Source organism: Eucyclogobius newberryi, unplaced genomic scaffold (genome assembly GCF_026437365.1).
Source record: "Eucyclogobius newberryi isolate DKJ021-1_F unplaced genomic scaffold, fEucNew1.0.hap1 SCAF_123, whole genome shotgun sequence".
NCBI lineage: Eukaryota > Metazoa > Chordata > Actinopteri > Gobiiformes > Gobiidae > Eucyclogobius > Eucyclogobius newberryi.
Window position 1 is genome coordinate 140,629 of NW_027315750.1, and position 25,640 is coordinate 166,268.

A 25,640-nucleotide genomic window follows, 5' to 3' on the forward strand; every position below is an offset into this window, starting at 1 on the left:
AGCAGCGTGATTTAGCCCGGGACTCTTGAGCTGAACGCTTATTTCCACGAGCCCAAAAAACGACTAAGTCCAACGCTATATAGTGTACTATTGCCGAAAAACGACAGAGTCTTTTCAGGTATAGTGTACTATTTCGGTTTTTACTCTAAGTCCCTCAGGGGCATATGGTGCTATACTATGATGGTCAGATCACCTCCAGGCCCCAGGGGAGTGCTTTTCTGGGGGCAAACAGTGCACTGATGATGGGGGATTATTTCATTTTGCTCATTTTGGTGTTTTTTCACATTTTAACCCATTTTCACCCCTTTTGCTCACATCTTCAAACTCGGGCCCTGATTACAAGTTCTGACCAAATGATGACAAACACGGTATTTATTATGTATTTTTTTCATTTTTTTTATTTTTCCAACTTATACATCCATCATTGGTGCCAGGCAGGTTGTGGAGAAAGCAGTGAAGAAAGGAGAGAGCCATCACAGAAAAGATGTCCATCCAGGGTCAAGGTACCCTGCACTTTTACATATCCAAATGACAGCATTTAAAGTTTTTTAGCGTATGGTATCTCTCGTTGCATGGAACCGCACAGAGGCCAACGCCACACTGACGGCACCTGTACTTTGATTGCCGCCTGCCTTTGGTACGAGAGCGGTCAGAGCACACGGCGCAGTCTGGACGTCCCTCTGCTTGACAAAGCCAATGACGCTCTGTGAGTCTCTGTGGCATTTCACCCTCCGGTCTTGAGCGCCTCTCTTGTTTTTTGGAGTGATCAGCCAGTAATGCATCAATAATGTTCTGAATGTAAACCTTTAAAGGTTTGTGTGGGCCTGGAGTGGATTTGGTGTATATGATGTGTGAGTTGACAATACTTATGCTTATAATGGCATTGAATATGCGATGATACCATTTCCGGGACCTGTGTGGAAAGAGGTATGTCTTCATCCTCTGGTCAGCAGTGTCCACTCCACCCATGTAGGCGTTGTACTGGTCGACACATACAGGTCTTTTGATGTCACGGAAGCCAGTGTCATCTGTCTTGGATCGGATCCTCCTCTGAACACAATCATTTCCATGGACTGTGGACAACATGGTGAGACGTTTAGTATCGTGCCAAGCACAAGCCAGGAGTTTTCCCTTTCTGCAAAAAACTGGGTCATCTCCTTTTTTCAGCCACTTTTACCAAGGCATTTTGGCATCCCCAACCTGGTAATCCTTACCGTCCCACACAGTCCAGTTTCCAAATCTGCTAATTCATTTGCAATTACAGGCGAGGTATAGTAACTGTCCATGTAAATCTCGTGTCCTTTGCCCGTAAAGGGAGAAACCAACTCACGGACAACTGCGTGTGTTGCACTGATGTTGCTTGCATTATTTTTGTACTGTCCAGTGTGCATTGACCAGCGCAAAACATACCCTGAACAGCTTTCACTCAGGGCATACACTCTATAGCCATATTTGTCAGGTTTATTCGGAGAGTAACATTTTAGTGAAGATCTCCCCTTGAAAGCTATTGTCATTTCATCTAAAGAAAGCTCCTTGATTGGACTGTAAACTGCTGCAAATTTGGGAATAATCAAATCTATTATTGGGCGGACTTTGAACAGTTTATCGTGCCCGGGCTCGCCTGTTCTCACATAATCATTATTGTTGACAAAATGAAAGAACGAAAGAATGATTTCAAATCTGTTTCTTGACATTACATTTCCAAATCCAGGCGTTTGTGTAAGCCAAAATGTTCCCCAGTAATCCTCGATTTCAGGTTTCTCAACAAGGCCCATGGAGAGATGCAAAGCGAAGAAAGCTTTCATTTCGGTGACTGATACATCATACCACTCAAGAAATCTTGAATGTGGCTTCAGAATCATAGGTGCCATACACTGATGTGCATATCTATTTGTCTCATCAGTAATGAAAGTCCAAAACTGATCGGTCAGAAAGAGTGACAGAATATCAAATGGATTAGCATCCGTCAGATCCATCTCTCCTGTGTAGCCAACTGGGTCTTCAAAAGGTTTGATCCATGCCTCAAATACCTCGACCTCTCTCAGCATGTCCCAGCTCTCATCCACCGGGCAAGTTTTACTGCAGCCACTGGTTCCACTGGTTCCTCGCCTCCGTCTGTCCTTTGCACCTGTCCGTTGTTTCGAAGTCCCTTCATCTCCACTTGGAAATCCATCGTCACTCTCGGGGAGATAATTTCCTTCAGAGTCAGAATCTGCTGTAAATTGCATGCCACGTGTACTTCCTCCGGCCATTTTTTTCCTTACCGGATCTGCCCTAGATCATACCTGGCTAATAAGAGGAAGTTGCACCGAACCGACCAATGACTGAAGTGATTCATTTTCTACTATTATTTCATAAATTTCCTTGTACGGTAAAGTCGCATTTCTGCGACTTTGGCGCTTAAAGGGTTAGAATACAGAGTTTTTGGTTTCAATACCTTATCATCTGCTGCCATCTTCTGTATTTTTTGTAAATAAAGGTGGACAAAAATAAATAAATATTTGACAAACGCCAAGCCTAGCCCCAAGCCCCAAGGACTGATAACCCTTTAGGCGCCAGAGATTATGGATGAAATAAATGTATAAATAAAAAACTTCCTGAGATACAGAGAACTGAAGCCGGGGCACAGCTCTGGGTCGGCAGTGCCCCTGGAGGCCCGTAGAAGCTCCACACTCCAGTTGATTCTTGGATAAAAGTGCACCCAGCCGGTCTCGAACTCGCGTGAGGCGGAGCAGGGTTCACCCACCCCGCACACGGCCAGACTTTGCCCGGCCAGGGAGCACCTTCTGCGGGTCGGAGTCTCCGGGTCGGAGCCCCTGGAGCCTGGAGCCCTCACTGGGCCCCGAACTCGGCTGCCGGAGGCAGTGCAGTGCCTCATGGATAAAGGTGCACCCAGCCGGTCTCGAACTCGCGTGAGGCGGAGCAGGGTTCACCCACCCCGCACACGGCCAGACTTTGCCCGGCCAGGGAGCACCTTCTGCGGGTCGGAGGCTCCGGGTCGGAGCCCCTGGAGCCTGGAGCCCTCACTGGGCCCCGAACTCGGCTGCCGGAGGCAGTGCAGTGCCTCATGGATAAAGGTGCACCCAGCCGGTCTCGAACTCGCGTGAGGCGGAGCAGGGTTCACCCACCCCGCACACGGCCAGACTTTGCCCGGCCAGGGAGCACCTTCTGCGGGTCGGAGGCTCCGGGTCGGAGCCCCTGGAGCCTGGAGCCCTCACTGGGCCCCGAACTCGGCTGCCGGAGGCAGTGCAGTGCCTCATGGATAAAGGTGCACCCAGCCGGTCTCGAACTCGCGTGAGGCGGAGCAGGGTTCACCCACCCCGCACACGGCCAGACTTTGCCCGGGGAAGGGCCACTCTGGCTGGGCATGGCCTCCACTGAGCACCCCCTGGAGCCCCCGGAGCACCTCCAGAGCCACCCCCCACTCTCCCCAGATTCTGCCCGGGGAAGGGCCACTCTGGCTGGGCATGGCCTCCACTGAGCACCCCCTGGAGCCCCCGGAGCACCTCCAGAGCCACCCCCCACTCTCCCCAAATTCTGCCCGGGGAAGGGCCACTCTGGCTGGGCATGGCCTCCACTGAGCACCCCCTGGAGCCCCCGGAGCACCTCCAGAGCCACCCCCCACTCTCCCCAGACTCTGCCCGGGGAAGGGCCACTCTGGCTGGGCATGGCCTCCGCCGAGCACCCCCTGGAACCCCTTGAGCCCCTCCAGAGCCACCCCCCACTCCTCCAGACTCACCCCGGGGAAGGGCCACTCTGGCTGGGCATGGCCCCCACTGAGCACCCCCTGGAACCCCTGGAGCCCCCGGAGCACCTCCAGAGCCACCCCCCACTCTCCCCAGATTCTGCCCGGGGAAGGGCCACTCTGGCCGGGCATGGCCTCCGCCGAGCACCCCCTGGAACCCCTGGAGCCCCTCCAGAGCCACCCCCCACTCCTCCAGACTCACCCCGGGGAAGGGCCACTCTGGCTGGGCATGGTCCCCACTGAGCACCCCCTGGAACCCCTGGAGCCCACGGAGCCCCTCCAGAGCCACCCCCCACTCTCCCCAGATTCTGCCCGGGGAAGGGCCACTCTGGCTGGGCATGGCCTCCGCCGAGCACCAGAGCCACCCCCCACTCTCCCCAGATTCTGCCCGGGGAAGGGCCACTCTGGCTGGGCATGGCCTCCGCCGAGCACCCCCTGGAACCCCTGGAGCCCCTCCAGAGCCACCCCGCATTCCCCCAAACTCAGTCTGGGGACGGGCCACTCTGGCTGGGCATGGCCCCCACTGAGCACCCCCTGGAACCCCTGGAGCCCCCGGAGCACCTCCAGAGCCACCCCCCACTCTCCCCAGATTCTGCCCGGGGAAGGGCCACTCTGGCTGGGCATGGCCTCCGCCGAGCACCCCCTGGAACCCCTGGAGCCCCTCCAGAGCCACCCCGCATTCCCCCAAACTCAGTCTGGGGACGGGCCACTCTGGCTGGGCATGGCCTCCACTGAGCACCCCCTGGAACCAATGGAGCCCCCGGAGCACCTCCAGAGCCACCCCCCACTCTCCCCAGATTCTGCCCGGGGAAGGGCCACTCTGGCTGGGCATGGCCTCCGCCGAGCACCCCCTGGAACCCCTGGAGCCCCTCCAGAGCCACCCCGCATTCCCCCAAACTCAGTCTGGGGACGGGCCACTCGGGCTGGGCATGGCCTCCGCCGAGCACCCCCTGGAACCCCTGGAGCCCCTCCAGAGCCACCCCGCATTCCCCCAAACTCAGTCTGGGGACGGGCCACTCTTCCCCGGGTTGCAGGCTCTGGGACTCCGGGGATGACCACCGGGGACCAGGCCCTCCCTTCGAACCCGGGGACCCACACTTAAGCACCCCCACACGGGCTACACACCCTTGGTTCAGCCCCCTGGAGGTCCGTGCCCTTGGTACTATACCATGGAAGTCCGTGCCCTTGGTACTCTGACTGGAGTACCAAGGGAACGGCCCAGCACTCACCACAGAGGCTCGCGCCGGCCCCGGCCCACCTTTCGTCCCCGGGTACCCACACTTAAGCACCCCCACACGAGCTACACACCCTTGGTGCAGCCCCCTGGAAGTCCGTGCCCTTGGTACTCTGAGCCACTTTAAAAGATAAAAAGCACCAGGACCCCAAGGCCCTGGCTCCCCTGTCCCCTACACCACACTTGGAGGCAGGGCCCTTGCCCTCCACTGGCTGCCCCCGCGCCCAATGTACTCCATAACCGAAGAAGAGAGGGGGGACCCGGAGGCCGGCCTACTAGGGTAACAGGTTTAATTTAGAGCCGGGGCTCTGGACCACAAATGCCTACAACCCCGCAGTGCGCAGGAGCCTTCGAAGCTGGATGAAACCAGAACGGGGCCCTACGATGGCGGTGACCAGCCACAGTTGATAGCAAAGTGAGCCCTGGACAGGCGCTGCATTTGACAAACTCAGAGACGAGGAAGGGACCGGAGTCGGACCAAATATATCATCTGGCGCTGTGTCCAGCGTGAGGGTGAGCCAGCGCAAATCAGGACCACAAATGCCTACAACCCCGCAGTGCGCAGGAGCCTTCGAAGCTGGATGAAACCAGAACGGGGCCCTACGATGGCGGTGACCAGCCACAGTTGATAGCAAAGTGAGCCCTGGACAGGCGCTGCATTTGACAAACTCAGAGACGAGGAAGGGACCGGAGTCGGACCAAATATATCATCTGGCGCTGTGTCCAGCGTGAGGGTGAGCCAGCGCAAATCAGGACCACAAATGCCTACAACCCCGCAGTGCGCAGGAGCCTTCGAAGCTGGATGAAACCAGAACGGGGCCCTACGATGGCGGTGACCAGCCACAGTTGATAGCAAAGTGAGCCCTGGACAGGCGCTGCATTTGACAAACTCAGAGACGAGGAAGGGACCGGAGTCGGACCAAAAGTATGCGCCGGCCCTGCCCCCCGCCCCGCGCAGAGCCATCGGACACGTTGAGGCTGAAGGGGACTGGCGCAGAGCCCTTGGGCCCAGGGGCAAAGCGCAGCCATCATCCTTCAAGCCGCGCCTCCTGCTGCGCGGGGGTGAGTGACAATGGGCCCGGATTGTGGTTCCGTCGGACGCGTTGAGGCTGAAGGAGACTGGCGCAGAGCCCCTGTAACAGGGGCTAAGCGCAGCCATCATCCTCCAAGCCGCGCGTCCTTCAGTGCGGGGGTGAGTGACAGTGGGCCTGGACTGTTGTTCCACCGGACGCGTTGAGGCTGAAGGGGACTGGTGCAGAGCCCCTGTGCCAGGGGCTAAGCGCAGCCATCATCCTCCAAGCCGCGCGTCCTTCTGCGCAGGGGTGAGTGACAGTGGACCCGGACTGTGTTCCCACCGGACGCGTTGAGGCTGAAGGGGACTGGCTCAGAGCCCCTGGCACAGGGACTAAGCACAGCCATCATCCTTCAAGCCGCGCGTCCTTCAGTGCGGGCGTGAGTGACGGTCCCATCTCCGGAGACAAGGGGCCAGGCGCGGGGGAAGCCAGTCAGACTGACGCCCCGCGCCTGGTGGGACCTCTGTCTCGGCCTCGCTTCCAACGTGTCCGGCGTGAGGTTAGCCGGAGCAAACCACAGCCGCAAAATGTAAACAAACCCGCAGTGCGCAGGAGCCTTCGAAGCTGGATAAAACCAGAACGGGGCCCTACTATGGCGGGTCATGTGTGCCCGTCGACCAAGCTCCTTGTCTGGTATACATAGAACCATGATTTGTACCATTTTCATTGTTGATTCATGCTCACGCGAGTTCGAGACCGGCTGGGTGCACTTTTATCCATGAGGCACTGCACTGCCTCCGGCAGCCGAGTTCGGGGCCCGGTGAGGGCTCCAGGCTCCAGGGGCTCCGACCCGGAGCCTCCGACCCGCAGAAGGTGCTCCCTGGCCGGGCAAAGTCTGGCGTGTGCGGGGTGGATGGCCCTGGGTCTGGGCGAAGCTAAGATCACGGAGCGGGTCACCTCCGCGTACAGCCCGTGGTCAGCGTGACACTGTGCTCTGCCCCGAGCAATCAGAGCAAACAGCAAGCTTCTGGAAGTGCCCGCGAGTCTGGTAAAATCAAGCCGAAAATAGACCCTCTCATGCCGGGTCTGAGCGGCGCTTAGAGCGCGGAGGAGCGCGGAGCGTGGGGCTCCATTCAGAGGCTCCGTGATCCGCCTTACAACCAGCTCTCACCTCCACGTACAGCCCGTGGTCAGCGTGACACTGTGCTCTGCCCCGAGCAATCAGAGCAAACAGCAAGCTTCTGGAAGTGCCCGGGAGTCTGGTAAAATCAAGCCGAAAATAGACCCTCTCATGCCGGGTCTGAGCGGCGCTTAGAGCGCGGAGGAGCGCGGAGCGTGGGGCTCCATTCAGAGGCTCCGTGATCCGCCTTACAACCAGCTCTCACCTCCACGTACAGCCCGTGGTCAGCGTGACACTGTGCTCTGCCCCGAGCAATCAGAGCAAACAGCAAGCTTCTGGAAGTGCCCAGGAGTCTGGTAAAATCAAGCCGAAAATAGACCCTCTCATGCCCGGTCTGAGCGGCGCTTAGAGCGCGGAGGAGCGCGGAGGGCGGGGCTCCATTCAGAGGCTCCGTGATCCGCCTTACAACCAGCTCTCACCTCCACGTACAGCCCGTTGTCAGCGTGACACTGTGCTCTGCCCCGAGCAATCAGAGCAAACAGCAAGCTTCTGGAAGTGCCCGCGAGTCTGGTAAAATCAAGCCGAAAATAGACCCTCTCATGCCGGGTCTGAGCGGCGCTTAGAGCGCGGAGGAGCGCGGAGCGTGGGGCTCCATTCAGAGGCTCCGTGATCCGCCTTACAACCAGCTCTCACCTCCACGTACAGCCCGTGGTCAGCGTGACACTGTGCTCTGCCCCGAGCAATCAGAGCAAACAGCAAGCTTCTGGAAGTGCCCGGGAGTCTGGTAAAATCAAGCCGAAAATATACCCTCTCATGCCGGGTCTGAGCGGCGCTTAGAGCGCGGAGGAGCGCGGAGCGCAGGGCTCCATTCAGAGGCTCCGTGATCCGACGCTCACCTCCGCACCTCCGAACCATGACTTGAGATTACGGCTGTGAAGGAGCCTTGGAAGCTGGATAAAACCAGAACGGGGCCCATCGATCGCGGTTCTCGTGTGTCCGTCAAACGAGCTCCTCCCCCGGTAGCCGCACAACCAGGAAATGTACCTGTTTCGATTGCGAAAAACGTCATTCTCAAAAACCGCCCGCCCGTCCCTCCCAGCATTACCATTTTGCACATCCCGCGTGAGAGCAGCGTAGGAATTTCTCGGGAGCAGCGTTATTTAGCCCGGGACTCTTGAGCTGAACGCTTATTTCCACGAGCCCAAAAAACGACTACGTCCAACGCTATATAGTGTACTATTGCCGAAAAACGACAGAGTCTTTAGGTATAGTGTACTATTTCGGTTTTTACTCTAAGTCCCTCAGGGGCATATGGTGCTATACTATGATGGTCAGATCACCTCCAGGCCCCAGGGGAGTGCTTTTCTGGGGGCAAACAGTGCACTGATGATGGGGGATTATTTCATTTTGCTCATTTTGGTGTTTTTTCACATTTTAACCCATTTTCACCCCTTTTGCTCACAACTTCATACTACGGCCCGGAAAAACGACAGAGTCGCTCGGGTATAGTGTACTATTGCCGAAAAATGACAGAGTCTTTTCAGGTATAGTGTACTATTTCGGTTTTTACTCTAAGTCCCTCAGGGGCATATGGTGCTATACTATGATGGTCAGATCACCTCCAGGCCCCAGGGGAGTGCTTTTCTGGGGGCAAACAGTGCACTGATGATGGGGGATTATTTCATTTTGCTCATTTTGGTGTTTTTTCACATTTTAACCCATTTTCACCCCTTTTGCTCACAACTTCATACTACGGCCCGGAAAAACGGCAGAGTCGCTCGGGTATAGTGTACTATTGCCGAAAAATGACAGAGTCTTTTCAGGTATAGTGTACTATTTCGGTTTTTACTCTAAGTCCCTCAGGGGCATATGGTGCTATACTATGATGGTCAGATCACCTCCAGGCCCCAGGGGAGTGCTTTTCTGGGGGCAAACAGTGCACTGATGATGGGGGATTATTTCATTTTGCTCATTTTGGTGTTTTTTCACATTTTAACCCATTTTCACCCCTTTTGCTCACATCTTCAAACTCGGGCCCTGATTACAAGTTCTGACCAAATGATGACAAACACGGTATTTATTATGTATTTTTTTCATTTTTTTTATTTTTCCAACTTATACATCCATCATTGGTGCCAGGCAGGTTGTGGAGAAAGCAGTGAAGAAAGGAGAGAGCCATCACAGAAAAGATGTCCATCCAGGGTCAAGGTACCCTGCACTTTTACATATCCAAATGACAGCATTTAAAGTTTTTTAGCGTATGGTATCTCTCGTTGCATGGAACCGCACAGAGGCCAACGCCACACTGACGGCACCTGTACTTTGTTTGCCGCCTGCCTTTGGTACGAGAGCGGTCAGAGCACACGGCGCAGTCTGGACGTCCCTCTGCTTGACAAAGCCAATGACGCTCTGTGAGTCTCTGTGGCATTTCACCCTCCGGTCTTGAGCGCCTTTCTTGTTTTTTGGAGTGATCAGCCAGTAATGCATCAATAATGTTCTGAATGTAAACCTTTAAAGGTTTGTGTGGGCCTGGAGTGGATTTGGTGTATATGATGTGTGAGTTGACAATACTTATGCTTATAATGGCATTGAATATGCGATGATACCATTTCCGGGACCTGTGTGGAAAGAGGTATGTCTTCATCCTCTGGTCAGCAGTGTCCACTCCACCCATGTAGGCGTTGTACTGGTCGACACATACAGGTCTTTTGATGTCACGGAAGCCAGTGTCATCTGTCTTGGATCGGATCCTCCTCTGAACACAATCATTTCCATGGACTGTGGACAACATGGTGAGACGTATCGTGCCAAGCACAAGCCAGGAGTTTTCCCTTTCTGCAAAAAACTGGGTCATCTCCTTTTTTCAGCCACTTTTACCAAGGCATTTTGGCATCCCCAACCTGGTAATCCTTACCGTCCCACACAGTCCAGTTTCCAAATCTGCTAATTCATTTGCAATAACAGGCGAGGTATATTTGCATTATTTTTGTACTGTCCAGTGTGCATTGACCAGCGCAAAACATACCCTGAACAGCTTTCACTCAGGGCATACACTCTATAGCCATATTTGTCAGGTTTATTCGGAGAGTAACATTTTAGTGAAGATCTCCCCTTGAAAGCTATTGTCATTTCATCTAAAGAAAGCTCCTTGATTGGACTGTAAACTGCTGCAAATTTGGGAATAATCAAATCTATTATTGGGCGGACTTTGAACAGTTTATCGTGCCCGGGCTCGCCTGTTCTCACATAATCATTATTGTTGACAAAATGAAAGAACGAAAGAATGATTTCAAATCTGTTTCTTGACATTACATTTCCAAATCCAGGCGTTTGTGTAAGCCAAAATGTTCTCCAGTAATCCTCGATTTCAGGTTTCTTAACAAGGCCCATGGAGAGATGCAAAGCGAAGAAAGCTTTCATTTCGGTGACTGATACATCATACCACTCAAGAAATCTTGAATGTGGCTTCAGAATCATAGGTGCCATACACTGATGTGCATATCTATTTGTCTCATCAGTAATGAAAGTCCAAAACTGATCGGTCAGAAAGAGTGACAGAATATCAAATGGATTAGCATCCGTCAGATCCATCTCTCCTGTGTAGCCAACTGGGTCTTCAAAAGATTTGATCCATGCCTCAAATACCTCGACCTCTCTCAGCATGTCCCAGCTCTCATCCACCGGGCAAGTTTTACTGCAGCCACTGGTTCCACTGGTTCCTCGCCTCCGTCTGTCCTTTGCACCTGTCCGTTGTTTCGAAGTCCCTTCATCTCCACTTGGAAATCCATCGTCACTCTCGGGGAGATAATTTCCTTCAGAGTCAGAATCTGCTGTAAATTGCATGCCACGTGTACTTCCTCCGGCCATTTTTTTCCTTACCGGATCTGCCCTAGATCATACCTGGCTAATAAGAGGAAGTTGCACCGAACCGACCAATGACTGAAGTGATTCATTTTCTACTATTATTTCATAAATTTCCTTGTACGGTAAAGTCGCATTTCTGCGACTTTGGCGCTTAAAGGGTTAACCGGGAGGTTGGTGGTTCGAGCCCACCCAGGGACGATTGGAAGAGGTATAGCAGGCAATATCTATGAGGTAATATTGGTCACTGAATATCTAGCTGAAACAGGTTGGAGCAGCTGTTAAGAGGTGCTGTGGCTTAGATGGTCAAAGTGCCTGTCTAGTAAACAGGAGACCCTGGGTTCAAATCCCAGCAGTGCCTTCATGATAGCCTTTCAAGCAAATCAGTTGTTTACATGTACAGAAAAACTTATCACCCGAAAGACCTCTTTTACATTTTTTAATTAGAGATTGAAAAGTATCCCTGAATAAACAGAGTAAATGCACTCTTTTCACTCCTTGTTTCTCAGTTTGATGGTAAGGATTGATTGATTGATTGATGTAGACCGTTTTTGGATGACTGTTTTGCTTTTGTGAAAAAGGGGAATCAGACAAAAGTTGCAAAGGCATTCAAAGGCTGTGAGTTCGAGACCCACCAGAGTCACTGTTGTAACCCCTGTTATCTACATTGGTAAATAGGAAAGCCTGCTTGTGTTATTAACTGATGAAAGGAACTGCTAAATTTGGTTCAATTACCACAGAATCCCAGTGTGCTATAGGCTGGCCACTGCTTGGTAGGAGTTTCCCGTACGTGAGTGACTGTTCCTTCCTTCCTTCACGTCCCGCTCAACCTCGTCTTCTTCTAAAGAGTTTGGCGCTGTCCTCAGAAGCTTTGGTCTTACTCAGCACCTGAGTGGCCCCACCAAGGGCAAAGGGCACACTCTGGACCTGCTAATGACAAAGCGGGTTAATATTTCAAATTACAGTGTGGTAAATGTTACTTTGTCTGATGGTTTCTGTATTTCTCCAGGTGCAATGAGTTTGCAGTCTTCTTTGCAAGACTCAGTTCAGAACATTAAAAATACCATTATTTGCAGATAACAAGCACGCAGCCAGCTAGACAACTGGAGTTAACCCATTTTGCATTTGTGGCTGACAAAACTTTCCAAGAGATCACCACAAGTCTGAGTTCCACTACATGCTGCCTTTATGCATTGCCTACTAGATTTTTAAAGTCTATGGTGAGCAGTCTGTTGGCTCCAATCAATCAAAAAGTCAACATGTTGCTTGGATCTGGAATTTTCCCAAGATCCTTAAAACTGCAGTCATTAAGCCTGTCTTAAAGAAGAGCAGTCTTGATGTCACAGTGCTAAATAATTACCGGCCCATCTCAAACCTACTACTACTCAGTTGTCCATTCAAGCATGCAAATCATTTACAACGACAGAAAATGCGCTGCTGTTACAAATTGGAATAAGATGGAAAAGTATCCCTGCACACACAGATTAACTGCACTCTTTTCACTTTTTGATTCTCAGTTTGTTGGCAAGGAATGACTGATGTGGACCCATTTTGGATGAAAACCGTGTTTTGCGTTTGTGGAAATGAGCATCATGGAAGGATGTATGGGCTCTGTGGAGCAATGGATAGCGCATTGTACTTCTAGGCATAATTTGTAAGGGCATTCAAAGGTTGTGGGTTCGAGTCCCACCAGAGTCGCTAATGGTGAGAGAACATACTAGTTTTTTTACAATGGAAAATCTGCTCGCTTTACTATCTGATGAAAGGCACTGCTGAACGAGGTTCAATTGCCAAGTGTGCTTGAAAAAGTAAGCAAATACATCGGCATTATGTCAAATAACATTATCTTGCAATTTTTCCTCAATATCCAGATTAACTGCAGGATATTGAGTGCGCAATAAATTGGCGAGAGTCGATTGATTGAAAGACTTCCAGTTTTTTATAGCTACATTGGTACAGGGGATTTAGCTCAAAGGTAGAAAGATTGATGCCCTCGCTCTCCATTAAACACAGTTGATTGGACAGGGGCTGAACTTTCGAATGTTGCTGGCTCTCTTTAAAAAAAAAGATATTGCGGCTTGTCGACTCGCAAATATTTTATTGAGCAGGCTGTTTGTCTCTGTGGCGCAATTGGCCAGCGCGCTCGGCTGTTAACCGGGAGGTTGGTGGTTCGAGCCCACCCAGGGACAATTGGAAGAGGTATAGCAGGCAAAATCTATGAGGTAATATTGGTCACTGAATATGTAGCTGAAACAGGTTGGAGCAGCTTTTAAGAGGCGCTGTGGCTTAGATGGTCAAAGTGCCTGTCTAGTAAACAGGAGATCCTGGGTTCAAATCCCAGCAGTGCCTTCATGATAGCCTTTCAAGCAAATCAGTTGTTTACATGTACAGAAAAACTTATCACCCGAAAGAGCTCTTTTACATTTTTTAATTAGAGATTGAAAAGTATCCCTGAATAAACAGAGTAAATGCACTCTTTTCACTCCTTGTTTCTCAGTTTGATGGTAAGGATTGATTGATTGATGTAGACCGTTTTTGGATGACTGTTTTGCTTTTGTGAAAAAGGGGAATCAGACAAAAGTTGCAAAGGCATTCAAAGGCTGTGAGTTCGAGACCCACCAGAGTCACTGTTGTAACCCCTGTTATCTACATTGGTAAATAGGAAAGCCTGCTTGTGTTATTAACTGATGAAAGGAACTGCTAAATTTGGTTCAATTACCACAGAATCCCAGTGTGCTATAGGCTGGCCACTGCTTGGTAGGAGTTTCCCGTACGTGAGTGACTGTTCCTTCCTTCCTTCACGTCCCGCTCAACCTCGTCTTCTTCTAAAGAGTTTGGCGCTGTCCTCAGAAGCTTTGGTCTTACTCAGCACCTGAGTGGCCCCACCAAGGGCAAAGGGCACACTCTGGACCTGCTAATGACAAAGCGGGTTAATATTTCAAATTACAGTGTGGTAAATGTTACTTTGATGGTTTCTGTATTTCTCCAGGTGCAATGAGTTTGCAGTCTTCTTTGCAAGACTCAGTTCAGAACATTAAAAATACCATTATTTGCAGATAACAAGCACGCAGCCAGCTAGACAACTGGAGTTAACCCATTTTGCATTTGTGGCTGACAAAACTTTCCAAGAGATCACCACAAGTCTGAGTTCCACTACATGCTGCCTTTATGCATTGCCTACTAGATTTTTAAAGTCTATGGTGAGCAGTCTGTTGGCTCCAATCAATCAAAAAGTCAACATGTTGCTTGGATATGGAATTTTCCCAAGATCCTTAAAACTGCAGTCATTAAGCCTGTCTTAAAGAAGAGCAGTCTTGATGCCACAGTGCTAAATAATTACCGGCCCATCTCAAACCTACTACTACTCAGTTGTCCATTCAAGCATGCAAATCATTTACAACGACAGAAAATGCGCTGCTGTTACAAATTGGAATAAGATGGAAAAGTATCCCTGCACACACAGATTAACTGCACTCTTTTCACTTTTTGATTCTCAGTTTGTTGGCAAGGAATGACTGATGTGGACCCATTTTGGATGAAAACCGTGTTTTGTGTTTGTGGAAATGAGCATCATGGAAGGATGTATGGGCTCTGTGGAGCAATGGATAGCGCATTGGACTTCTAGGCATAATTTGCAAGGCTCACCCTCACGCTGGACACAGCGCCAGATGATATATTTGGTCGGACTCCGGTCCCTTCCTCGTCTCTGAGTTTGTCAGCCGGCGCGAACCCCTGTGGTGAGTGCTGGGCCGTTCCCTTGGTACTCCAGTCAGAGTACCAAGGGCACGGACTTCCATGGTATAGTACCAAGGGCACGGACCTCCAGGGGGCTGAACCAAGGGTGTGTAGCCCGTGTGGGGGTGCTTAAGTGTGGGTCCCCGGGTTCGAAGGGAGAGCCTGGTCCCCGGTGGTCATCCCCGGAGTCCCAGAGCCCGCGACCCGGGGAAGAGTGGCCCGTCCCCAGACTGAGTTTGGGGGAATGCGGGGTGCTCTGGAGGTGCTCCATGGGTTCCAGGGGGTATTCAGCGGAGGCCATGCCCGGCCGGAGTGGCCCTTCCCCGGGGTGAGTCTGGAGGAGTGGGGGGTGGCTCTGGAGGTGCTCCGGGGGCTCCAGGGGTTCCAGGGGGTGCTGCGGAGGCCACGCCCAGCCAGAGTTGCCCTTCCCCGGGGTGAGTCTGGAGGAGTGGGGGGTGGCTCTGGAGGTGCTCCGGGGGCTCCAGGGGTTCCAGGGGGTGCTCAGTGGAGGCCATACCCAGCCAGAGTGGCCCTTCCCCGGGGTGAGTCTGGAGGAGTGGGGGGTGGCTCTGGAGGTGCTCCGGGGGCTCCAGGGGTTCCAGGGGGTGCTCAGTGGAGGCCATGCCCAGCCAGAGTGGCCCTTCCCCGGGGTGAGTCTGGAGGAGTGGGGGGTGGCTCTGGAGGTGCTCCAGGGGCTCCAAGGGGTGCTCAGTGGAGGCCATGCCCAGCCAGAGTGGCCCTTCCCCGGGGTGAGTCTGGAGGAGTGGGGGGTGGCTCTGGAGGTGCTCCGGGGGCTCCAGGGGTTCCAGGGGGTGCTCAGTGGAGGCCATGCCCAGCCAGAGTGGCCCTTCCCCGGGGTGAGTCTGGAGGAGTGGGGGGGTGGCTCTGGAGGTGCTCCGGGGGCTCCAGGGGTTCAAGGGGGTGCTCAGTGGAGGTCATGAGTAGTCTGTTGGCTCCAATCAATCAAAAAGTCAACATGTTGCTTGGATCTGGAATTTTCCCAAGAGCCTTAAAACTGCAGTCATTAAGCCTCTCTTAAAGAAGAGCAGTCTTGATGCCACAGTGCTAAATAATTACCGGCCCATCTCAAACCTACTACTACTCAGTTGTCCATTCAAGCATGCAAATTATTTACAACGACAGAAAATGCGCTGCTGTTACAAATTGGAATAAGATGGAAAAGTATCCCTGCACACACAGATTAACTGCACTCTTTTCACTTTTTGATTCTCAGTTTGTTGGCAAGGAATGACTGATGTGGACCCATTTTGGATGAAAACCGTGTTTTGCGTTTGTGGAAATGAGCATCATGGAAGGATGTATGGGCGCTGTGGCGCAATGGATAGCGCATTGGACTTCTAGGTGTAATTTGCAAGGGCATTAAAGGTTGTGTGTTCGCGTCCCACCAGAGTCGCTAATGGTGAGAGAACACTTTTTTTTTTTACAATGGAAAATCTGCTCGCTTTACTATCTGATGAAAGGCACTGCTGAACGAAGTTCAATTGCCAAGTGTGCTTGAAAAAGTAAGCAAATACATCGGCATTATGTCAAATAACATTATTTTGCCATTTTTCCTCAATATCCAGATTAACTGCAGTATATTGAGTGCGCAATAAATTGGCGAGAGTCGATTGATTGAAAGACTTCCAGTTTTTTTATAGCTACATTGGTACAGGGGATTTATTTCAGAGGTAGAAAGATTGATGGCCTCGCTCTCCATTAAACGCAGTTGATTGGACAGGGGCTGAACTTTCGAATGTTGCTGGCTCGCTTTAAAAAAAACATATTGCGGCTTGTCAAGGTGCAAATATTTTATTGAGCGGGCTGTTTGTCTCTGTGGCGCAATTGGCCAGTGCGCTCGGCTCTTAACCGGGAGGTTGGTGGTTCGAGCCCACCCAGGGACGATTGGAAGACGTATGGCAGGCAAAAGCTATGAGGTAATATTGGTCACTGAATATCTAGCTGAAACAGGTTAGAGTAGCATTTAAGAGGCGCTGTGGCTTAGATGGTCAAAGTGCCTGTCTAGTAAACAGGAGATCCTGGGTTCAAATCCCAGCAGTGCCTTCATGATAGCCTTTCAAGCAAATCAGTTGTTTACATGTACAGAAAAACTTATCACCCGAAAGAGCTCTTTTACATTTTTTAATTAGAGATTGAAAAGTATCCCTGAATAAACAGAGTAAATGCACTCTTTTCACTCCTTGTTTCTCAGTTTGATGGTAAGGATTGATTGATTGATGTAGACCGTTTTTGGATGACTGTTTTGCTTTTGTGAAAAAGGGGAATCAGACAAAAGTTGCAAAGGCATTCAAAGGCTGTGAGTTCGAGACCCACCAGAGTCACTGTTGTAACCCCTGTTATCTACATTGGTAAATAGGAAAGCCTGCTTGTGTTATTAACTGATGAAAGGAACTGCTAAATTTGGTTCAATTACCACAGAATCCCAGTGTGCTATAGGCTGGCCACTGCTTGGTAGGAGTTTCCCGTACGTGAGTGACTGTTCCTTCCTTCCTTCACGTCCCGCTCAACCTCGTCTTCTTCTAAAGAGTTTGGCGCTGTCCTCAGAAGCTTTGGTCTTACTCAGCACCTGAGTGGCCCCACCAAGGGCAAAGGGCACACTCTGGACCTGCTAATGACAAAGCGGGTTAATATTTCAAATTACAGTGTGGTAAATGTTACTTTGATGGTTTCTGTATTTCTCCAGGTGCAATGAGTTTGCAGTCTTCTTTGCAAGACTCAGTTCAGAACATTAAAAATACCATTATTTGCAGATAACAAGCACGCAGCCAGCTAGACAACTGGAGTTAACCCATTTTGCATTTGTGGCTGACAAAACTTTCCAAGAGATCACCACAAGTCTGAGTTCCACTACATGCTGCCTTTATGCATTGCCTACTAGATTTTTAAAGTCTATGGTGAGCAGTCTGTTGGCTCCAATCAATCAAAAAGTCAACATGTTGCTTGGATCTGGAATTTTCCCAAGATCCTTAAAACTGCAGTCATTAAGCCTGTCTTAAAGAAGAGCAGTCTTGATGCCACAGTGCTAAATAATTACCGGCCCATCTCAAACCTACTACTACTCAGTTGTCCATTCAAGCATGCAAATCATTTACAACGACAGAAAATGCGCTGCTGTTACAAATTGGAATAAGATGGAAAAGTATCCCTGCACACACAGATTAACTGCACTCTTTTCACTTTTTGATTCTCAGTTTGTTGGCAAGGAATGACTGATGTGGACCCATTTTGGATGAAAACCGTGTTTTGTGTTTGTGGAAATGAGCATCATGGAAGGATGTATGGGCTCTGTGGAGCAATGGATAGCGCATTGGACTTCTAGGCATAATTTGCAAGGCTCACCCTCACGCTGGACACAGCGCCAGATGATATATTTGGTCGGACTCCGGTCCCTTCCTCGTCTCTGAGTTTGTCAGCCGGCGCGAACCCCTGTGGTGAGTGCTGGGCCGTTCCCTTGGTACTCCAGTCAGAGTACCAAGGGCACGGACTTCCATGGTATAGTACCAAGGGCACGGACCTCCAGGGGGCTGAACCAAGGGTGTGTAGCCCGTGTGGGGGTGCTTAAGTGTGGGTCCCCGGGTTCGAAGGGAGAGCCTGGTCCCCGGTGGTCATCCCCGGAGTCCCAGAGCCCGCGACCCGGGGAAGAGTGGCCCGTCCCCAGACTGAGTTTGGGGGAATGCGGGGTGCTCTGGAGGTGCTCCTTGGGTTCCAGGGGGTATTCAGCGGAGGCCATGCCCGGCCGGAGTGGCCCTTCCCCGGGGTGAGTCTGGAGGAGTGGGGGGTGGCTCTGGAGGTGCTCCGGGGGCTCCAGGGGTTCCAGGGGGTGCTGCGGAGGCCACGCCCAGCCAGAGTTGCCCTTCCCCGGGGTGAGTCTGGAGGAGTGGGGGGTGGCTCTGGAGGTGCTCCGGGGGCTCCAGGGGTTCCAGGGGGTGCTCAGTGGAGGCCATACCCAGCCAGAGTGGCCCTTCCCCGGGGTGAGTCTGGAGGAGTGGGGGGTGGCTCTGGAGGTGCTCCGGGGGCTCCAGGGGTTCCAGGGGGTGCTCAGTGGAGGCCATGCCCAGCCAGAGTGGCCCTTCCCCGGGGTGAGTCTGGAGGAGTGGGGGGTGGCTCTGGAGGTGCTCCAGGGGCTCCAAGGGGTGCTCAGTGGAGGCCATGCCCAGCCAGAGTGGCCCTTCCCCGGGGTGAGTCTGGAGGAGTGGGGGGTGGCTCTGGAGGTGCTCCGGGGGCTCCAGGGGTTCCAGGGGGTGCTCAGTGGAGGCCATGCCCAGCCAGAGTGGCCCTTCCCCGGGGTGAGTCTGGAGGAGTGGGGGGGTGGCTCTGGAGGTGCTCCGGGGGCTCCAGGGGTTCAAGGGGGTGCTCAGTGGAGGTCATGAGTAGTCTGTTGGCTCCAATCAATCAAAAAGTCAACATGTTGCTTGGATCTGGAATTTTCCCAAGAGCCTTAAAACTGCAGTCATTAAGCCTCTCTTAAAGAAGAGCAGTCTTGATGCCACAGTGCTAAATAATTACCGGCCCATCTCAAACCTACTACTACTCAGTTGTCCATTCAAGCATGCAAATTATTTACAACGACAGAAAATGCGCTGCTGTTACAAATTGGAATAAGATGGAAAAGTATCCCTGCACACACAGATTAACTGCACTCTTTTCACTTTTTGATTCTCAGTTTGTTGGCAAGGAATGACTGATGTGGACCCATTTTGGATGAAAACCGTGTTTTGCGTTTGTGGAAATGAGCATCATGGAAGGATGTATGGGCGCTGTGGCGCAATGGATAGCGCATTGGACTTCTAGGTGTAATTTGCAAGGGCATTAAAGGTTGTGTGTTCGCGTCCCACCAGAGTCGCTAATGGTGAGAGAACACATTTTTTTTTTACAATGGAAAATCTGCTCGCTTTACTATCTGATGAAAGGCACTGCTGAACGAGGTTCAATTGCCAAGTGTGCTTGAAAAAGTAAGCAAATACATCGGCATTATGTCAAATAACATTATTTTGCCATTTTTCCTCAATATCCAGATTAACTGCAGTATATTGAGTGCGCAATAAATTGGCGAGAGTCGATTGATTGAAAGACTTCCAGTTTTTTTATAGCTACATTGGTACAGGGGATTTATTTCAGAGGTAGAAAGATTGATGGCCTCGCTCTCCATTAAACGCAGTTGATTGGACAGGGGCTGAACTTTCGAATGTTGCTGGCTCGCTTTAAAAAAAACATATTGCGGCTTGTCAAGGTGCAAATATTTTATTGAGCGGGCTGTTTGTCTCTGTGGCGCAATTGGCCAGTGCGCTCGGCTCTTAACCGGGAGGTTGGTGGTTCGAGCCCACCCAGGGACGATTGGAAGAGCTATTGCACGCGCAAAATCTATGAAGTAACATTGGTCACTGAATATCTAGCTGAAACAGGTTAAAGTAGCATTTAAGAGGCGCTGTGGCTTAGATGGTCAAAGTGCCTGTCTAGTAAACAGGAAATCCTGGGTTTAAATCCCAGCAGTGCTTTCATAATAGCCTTTCAAGCAAATCAGTTGTTTACATGTACAGAAAAACTTATCACCCGAAAGAGCTCTTTTACAATTTGCAATTAGAGATTGAAAAGTATCCCTGAATAAGTACCCTGAAGAGTAAATGCACTCTTTTCACTCCTTGTTTCTCAGTTTTTTGGTAAGGAATGATTGATGTAGACCGTTTTCGGATGACTGTTTTGCTTTTGTGAAAAAGGGGAATCAGGCAAAAGTTGCAAAGGCATTCAAAGGCTGTGAGTTCGAGACCCACCAGAGTCACAGAATCAGAGACCCCCCCACGGCCCATGGACAAGGGTGGGTGGGGGTGTATCACAGACCCCCCATCGACGAGGGACCCCCCGTAGATGGAGGCTTTGTATCGCTGACCCCCCCGTGGACGGAGGAGGGGTCTCGCTTTACTCTCTCTCTCTCTTTTTCTCTCTACTTCTTCATCATAAGGACACAATTGTTATATTTATTATTATTTTTTTTTCATGATTATTTAAAATAAAATAAAAATTGACACCATAGCAAGGCAAGGGCGGCAACGGCAGCGATCGTAAGGTCGACAGATACTTAGGTCCGAGCGCAGCGCGGGCAGTAGCTGAGGGCGCACTTGCCACACACGTGTACGAGGCACCCTCGGCACACGTTCGTCGTTTTAGTGTCCTTGCTCCTGGGGCATATTCGGCACCTCTTCTTCTTCGCGGGTACAGCCGCACGCGGGTTCTCTTCTTCCTCTCCCCCCCCTCTCTCCCCTCTCCTCTCCCCTCTCTTCTTCCCTCTTCCGAGATGTCCCCGATGACGCCGGGGCGCGGGTCCTCCTCCCCCCTCCCGCGACGAGCGCGCTCCCCAGCTGCTCCATGAACAGCCTGCGTCTGTGGCGTTTGCCGACCATCCACGTCGGGTTCAGCTCCCGCCACAGGACGAAAGCGTTGTACGCGGACACGTCGATCATGTTGTGGAACAGGACGAGGGGCCAGCGGCAGGTTTTCCTCCTGCAGCTGTAGGTACCCGTCACCTTGTCCAGGTTGTCCACGCCTCCCTTGGTGCGATTGTAATGCAACACGGCCGCCGGTTTGCTCGGAGGATCGCCGTCTCCGTAGTTGGCGCGGCACCGTGGTGAGGATCAGCACGTTCTTGCTCTTCTTCGCCAGGTAGGACCGAGGGGACTCCGTTTGTCGCCGTAGCCGTGGAAGAGGTCCCCGGCGCGGTCTCGCCCAACGTGAACGCGAAGACGGAGGACGCGACCGCTCTGCGCTTCGTGTCGACCAGTTCCCGCGGGATCTCGCTCCTGTTGGCGCGCAGCGTCCCCAGCAGGGTGAGGCCGTCCCTCTCGAAGAATAGCCTTCGGGCGAGCTCGTACGAGGTGAAGAAGTTGTCGCACGTGACGTTGCGGCCCCCCCCGACCCCCAGTCCCAGTGCCTCGGAGAGATCGAGCATGACCCGCGTGGCCAGGTTCTTCTCCGGAGGCGCGCGCTTATCGGATTTCCCGGTGTAAACCTGCATCTTCCAGGCGTAACTGGACAGCGAGTCGCACGCGACCCACAGCTTGATTCCGTACTTCGCAGGCTTTGAGGGAAGGGGCAGCGACCTGTCGAAGAAGAAAGAAGAAAGAAGAAGAAAGAAGAAGAAGGGAAAAAAAATAAAAAATAATGAAGGAAAAACAAGAACACAAGATCAACAAATATTATTTAATTTGAATTTAATTTGTTATTAATTATGTATTTAATTATTCAATGATTTATTTAGTTTATCATTTCCATAAACAGTGCACCTGTGCCATCACGTATGTGTCTCCTCTGAACAACTGCAGGACCAACCGGTGGTTTGGGAGAAACAGACAGGTCAAAGAAGACACAGAAATGATCAGACAGAGCAACATTGATCACATTATCATTTGAAATATTTACCCCCTTTGTAAATATGAGATCTAGAGTGTGTCCTTTGCTGTGGGTGGGGCCTCTCACATGCTGAGTAAGACTGAAGGTTTCAAGGACAGCATCAAGCTCTTTAGCGTTTCTGTCACAAATATTATCAACATGCACATTGAAATCACCTGTAATGACCGAACCATCAAAGTCTGTGCATACGACTGAAAGCATCTCAGTAAAATCATCAATAAAACTTTGGCAGTGCTGGGGAGGCTTGTATAAAACAATGAAGAGAATGGATGGAGACCGTTTTAGCTCCATTTTAAAGGATACATACTCAAATGATGAAAACACCCCAAAAGACAACCTGCGGGTAATTATTTCATCTCTAAAGACAGCACAGACTCCACCCCCTTTTTGTTTTCTCGTGTTTCAGATTCAAACTTAAAGTTGGGTGGAGCAGATTCTATCAGAACTACATTTCCTGTGTTTTTGTCAAGCCATGTTTCAGTTAAAAACATAAAATCAAGATTATAAGAAGAAATAAAATTATTAATTAAGAGAGATTTGTTACATAAGGATCTGACATTTAGCACAGCAAGTTTCAGACTAGTTTCAGTGGGACTGGGCTTTATCTTTTCACAGGGAATATGAATCACATTTCTCAGATTGGGCCTGACTCGCATTTTGTTTTTCCATCTGTGTGATGATGTGACTACAGAAATAGCACTAGGGGGGGCTCTTTTTACATAGGGCCCTGGGTTGGTTTGATTTTTAATGTGACAATAAGTCCCGGCAACGCTGAGACCCAGTGCATCCTAGCTATGGGAGATACCAGGTGAAAGGCGAGGGGGATGGGAGGTGGGGCTTTTGTTGGTGTAGTCGGCTTGTGCAGGGAAGAGTTGATAAGTTTTGACATAGCCCTTGCTATATTGGGCGTGAGTGGAGCCATCTTAATGCCTGATTTGATCAGACTTTCAAAATGGCTGGGAAGGCCCATGGGTGAGAGTGGAGATGAGAAGGAGAATGATGAATCTTTAGTGGGAGTAGATGTTGCAGGGGGAACCCAGGGCTGGTGTGAAGGCAGGGGCGTTGACAGGGATGTTGTTGGGCTTGTCACAGATGGGTCCAAGGCCTTTGAAAATTGTTCCTTTTCTGGAGGCGGTGGAGGTGAATGTGGAGCAGCTGGAGCTGAATCCTTTGCTGCTGGTGGTGGAGCAGCTGCTGATGAATCCTTTGGTGGAGGCTGAGGTTGTGGTGCTTTTGATGTTGAAACATTGGCTCGGTCTCTGGCTGATGGAGCAGGAATTCTTCTCTCATTCCTCTCTTCTCTAACTATCTGCTCAGGACCCTGTCCAGGCCCAGTCCAATGCCTCAGAGCGTGGAGCAGGTTCTCTGTCAGCACCCTCACTCCATCTCTGCATAGGTGGGGGCCATTTCTCTTAAACAGGTCCTCTCGTTTCCAGAATAGATAGAAGTTCTCAATGTAGTGTAGTCCTCTCGGGGCACACTCTTTGGACAGCCATGTGTTCAGCTGAAGAAGCCGGCTAAACTTGTTTATCCTCCTGTCGATGTTTGGAATAGGCCCACTTATGAATGTTTTGATTTCCATTTCATCAAGCACGTCGAATAACTTCAAGAAGTCTTTTTTCAAAACTTCAGTCTGTTCCCGCCGCATGTCCACTGCACCCACGTGCACAATCAGCTGTTTAGCTCCTCCATGCTTAGCCATAATATTTGGAAGGAGTGACGTTATCTCAGAAACAGTGGCGCTTGGAAAAGAATGTGTGTTTATCTTTTCATGCGTCACGTGACTTATCGCGCCGTCTCCAACCAAAACAATCTGCGTGACCTTGGCTCCTGGCACAGATCCTCCTCGCTGTATTTTGGCCACGTCATCTTTCCTTTTTTCATTTGATTCCATCTCTGAAAGTGGTAAAAATCTGTTTGTGAGCTGTATTTTAGGTGACTTCACGTTATCTTTGTATCGTTTAGGCTTTGCTCCAAGTTTGTTCCAAGAAACAGCCAATTTACTCAACAGGGCAAATCAAAGAGAGCAGCCATGTAGGATGCAGGCACATGCTCTGTGGTTTTATTGTGTAGAGGTCATCACATCTGCTTTACACGCAGAAGGTCCTGGGTTCGATCCCCAGTGAAACCAGCTGTGTGTTTCGTGCAAACTCTCATTGACTTTGAGCATGCTGTTGGTGCTTTAAAGCTCCATGACTTTACTGTGCCCCTCTTGCTTACTGAAATAAAAGCTTCATATGTTGAGCTCATATTGTGTTCAATAGCTACAGCGTACCTATCTTTCATTCAGTCCTCTAATTCTTTCAACAAGGTTTAAAGAGGTGCTCAAAGTTCAAGTAGCCGCGGTGTGTGACCTAGCGAAGTCGATGTCAGACACTGTAATATTTTCTGGTCCCCTGCCCAATTGGATCAATGCTGAATTGTACAGCCGTCTCTCAGCATTCAACAACTGGTTATCCAGATGGTGCCCTCAAAACAACGTTGTCTTTATTGATAACTGGAGTGCGTTTTGGGGAAAGCCTGGGCTCATACGCAGGGATGGCATCCATCCGACTTCGGAGGGTACATCCCTATTAGTTCGGAATTTGACCGATACTCTTAGTCGTGTTAAGTGACCATCTAGGGATGAGCCCCGGGCGCAGAGCAGCAGTTTAAGACGCTCCTCTGTCGCTGAACTCTCGCCTGTTCTGTTACATGTGAAGTGTTCAGATTCAAGACAGATAGAGACTGTGTGTGTCCCTCGTGTTCCTCGTACAAATAATGCCAAAAAGTCACATCTCAGAAAAAATATTTCAGGCGTCAGACCAAATAACTTAAGGAAAATAACAATCACAAATGACACAAATATACAAATGAATAAACACGTAAAATATGGACTGCTAAACATTCGAGCAATTTCCTCCAAATCGCTCTTAGTTAATGAATTAATTAGTGACTATAACATAGATCTTCTAGCTCTAACTGAAACGTGGCTTCAACAAGACGACTACGTCAGACTAAATGAGTCCACCCCACCCACCCATGTTAACTTTCAGACTGCCAGGAGCACAGGCCGAGGTGGTGGTGTGGCAGTGATCTCACACTCAAGCCTACTCATGAGCCCTAAAACTAACAATGCATTTCACTCATTTGAAAGCCTTATGCTGTCGATCACATGTCCAAATATGAGAAACCAAAAAGGAGTTTTGTTCATAGTTATCTACCGACCTCCTGGTCCCTACTCAGAGTTTTTAACAGAGTTTTCTGACTTTATATCAAACTTAGTGTTAGCCTGGGATAAAATAGTTAAAGCTGGAGACTTTAATATCCACGTGAACATGAGTGATGACGCTCTCAGTAATGCCTTCAGCGCCTTGTTAGACAGCATTGGTTTCACTCAGAATGTAAATAAACCGACTCACACTCACAAGAATACTCTGGATCTTGTCCTAACGTATGGAACAGAGATTAGTGACCTCATTGTCCTCCCTCAAAACCCTATATTGTCAGATCATTTCCTAATTACCTTTC

The 25,640-nt window shown here is 50.5% G+C and overlaps 7 non-coding genes across 7 annotated transcripts; all 7 read left to right on the top strand.

Annotated features, from left to right (window-relative positions):
* The first annotated feature begins 11,260 nt into the window (after positions 1-11,260).
* On the top strand, positions 11,261-11,334 carry trnat-agu (transfer RNA threonine (anticodon AGU)). The gene has a single exon. It is a non-coding gene; the product is annotated as a tRNA-Thr (tRNA).
* Positions 11,335-13,088: 1,754 nt separating this feature from the next.
* Positions 13,089-13,162, top strand: trnan-guu (transfer RNA asparagine (anticodon GUU)). The gene has a single exon. It is a non-coding gene; the product is annotated as a tRNA-Asn (tRNA).
* An 86-nt stretch (positions 13,163-13,248) lies between these two features.
* On the top strand, positions 13,249-13,322 carry trnat-agu (transfer RNA threonine (anticodon AGU)). Its single transcript has one exon. It is a non-coding gene; the product is annotated as a tRNA-Thr (tRNA).
* Positions 13,323-16,538: 3,216 nt separating this feature from the next.
* On the top strand, positions 16,539-16,612 carry trnak-cuu (transfer RNA lysine (anticodon CUU)). The gene has a single exon. It is a non-coding gene; the product is annotated as a tRNA-Lys (tRNA).
* Positions 16,613-16,698: 86 nt separating this feature from the next.
* On the top strand, positions 16,699-16,772 carry trnat-agu (transfer RNA threonine (anticodon AGU)). The gene has a single exon. It is a non-coding gene; the product is annotated as a tRNA-Thr (tRNA).
* Positions 16,773-19,988: 3,216 nt separating this feature from the next.
* Positions 19,989-20,062, top strand: trnak-cuu (transfer RNA lysine (anticodon CUU)). Its single transcript has one exon. It is a non-coding gene; the product is annotated as a tRNA-Lys (tRNA).
* A 4,126-nt stretch (positions 20,063-24,188) lies between these two features.
* Positions 24,189-24,261, top strand: trnav-uac (transfer RNA valine (anticodon UAC)). Its single transcript has one exon. It is a non-coding gene; the product is annotated as a tRNA-Val (tRNA).
* Positions 24,262-25,640: the final 1,379 nt, after the last annotated feature.